General features: G+C 41.6%; 1 pseudogene across 1 annotated transcript; it reads left to right on the forward strand.

Moving 5' to 3' along the window:
* The first annotated feature begins 816 nt into the window (after positions 1 to 816).
* LOC308515465 (transcription factor E2F5-like) lies at positions 817 to 1,324 on the forward strand (annotated as a pseudogene). Its single transcript has one exon. The product of its transcript is annotated as a transcription factor E2F5-like (transcript).
* The last annotated feature ends 657 nt before the right edge of the window (positions 1,325 to 1,981 follow it).

The raw sequence follows: 1,981 nt of genomic DNA on the forward strand, positions 1-1,981 counted from the left end.
TTAAAAAGATAGATGATAGATAATAGATAGATGGATGGATAGACAGAGAGATAATTAGATGACACATAGAAAAGGAGGGGAGCAGAGTGGGGAGAAGGAGGTAAAAAGGAAGGAGCTCAGTAATTGGAGCGTCGGCCCACAGACTGAGGGGTCACAGGTTGGATTCCCAGTCATAGGTGCGTACCTGGATTTCAGGTTTGATCCCTGGCTCTGGTTGGGGTGTGTGCAAGAGGTAGCCAATCAATATTTCTCTCTCTCTTGCTCACCACCAAGTTTCTGTCACTACTGTAAGCACAGAACGTGTGCTGGACCTCAAGGTGGCTGCAGATTACATCACCAACATCTTGGAGGGGATTGACCTGGTTGAAAAAAGTGAACAAAAAAAAAAAAACAGCATCCAATGGAAAGGTGTGGGTGCTGACTGTAACACTAAGAAGTACTAGAGATGTTCATTTAAAACTTAAAAAACAAACAATTGTTTTAAGCCTCTTTAATCTTGACTATTTTATTTTATTTTATTTTATTTTTTATTGCTTAGAGTATTACATATGTCTCCTTTTTTTTTTTCTCTCCCCTTAACCTTCCCCTGGCCTCCCCTACCCCCCAGTGTCTTGAGTCCATTGGTTATGCTTATATGCTTGCATACAAGTCCTTCGGTTGGTCTCTTACCCCCCGCCCCCCAAACAACCCTCCCCGGACTTCCCGCTGTGGTTTGATAGTCTAGTCAAGCTCTTAAAGCTGAGTCTGAGGACCTAGAACTGAAGGAATAACAAGGATCAGCAGAACTAATAGCTGCAGCAAAGCATCAAAAATGGAATGGATGACTCCATTAATAAGAGGTTTGCTATGTAACTCATGAGGACATCCGCAATTGCTTTAACAGTGACACAAGTTGGGCCATTCAGGCACCTTCTGGTACAGAACTGGAGGTCCCTAGTCCATAAATGGGTCAGAATGGACAAAAGAAATACCAGATCAATTAAGAGTTATTTGGGCCCCATGCATGTGCTGCTTATAAATAAAGAGTCCAGTTCATTCAGCCTGTGGTTTTTCCTGTCCCCCCACTGGACAACCTCATGTAGTCCTTCTCTTAACCCTCAACTCCTGGGACTCTGCAGAAGCCCAGCCCCCCCAATCAGAGGCCCTTGGGCAGCCAACCTCTGAAAGGGGCCAGGGCCTCCGGCACACACTGCCACTGACTCGGCTTCAGCATTGATTAGTGTGGATATCATCAGAGCTCATGTCTTCTGATGTGTTTCCTCTTCTGTGGCTCTCTAATGAAGGAGTATGTGACCTTTTTGATGTCCAGATACTAAATTATTAGATTCCAAGAAAGCTTTGGACTGTTATCTACCTATAACTGTGTAACATTGTAGACTTCCTAATAACCTAAGTATTTATAAAGAACATAACACCTGCTTAGTTTGCGGATCCTGAAGTCTCATTTCCTAATACTTTCTCTCTTATTTCACAAACCTTCAACCATGAAAACTATATCTTACAGAAGGCAGACAAGTATATGAGCATATTAAATAGCCACATGGAAGATATAAAAAAGAGCCTTAAATTTTGGAAAGAAGTGCCTCAAAACTTGAGGTATTTCTATGATATGTGAGAGGAAAGCAACAATATCCACTTGCATAATCTAAAATTATCAGACTACTTATTGTGCAAACAAGTATGCTTTTGAGAGTAAAAGAAAAACAATTACCTTGGAACTGGAAGCATCAGTTGAAGCTACCCAGGGTTAATTATGACATGTGATGAGGTAAGCATTCCCTCCCAAAGCTTAGCAAGATTAAACTCAGGACAAGAAGTATGTGGTACCTGGCCATCAAAAACAGTTGACACTATAAAATTCCTGTACTTATAGAGATGACCTACAGCTCTTTTGGAAAACCCATCTATCCAAAACCTGAAATCTGCCTGACATTAGTTTTTATTGCAGCCTTCTCCACTTTGCCCCATGACTGATTTTGAC

The sequence above is a fragment of the Myotis nattereri genome, assembly GCF_964212035.1.
Source record: "Myotis nattereri genome assembly, chromosome: 3".
Classification (NCBI taxonomy): domain Eukaryota; kingdom Metazoa; phylum Chordata; class Mammalia; order Chiroptera; family Vespertilionidae; genus Myotis; species Myotis nattereri.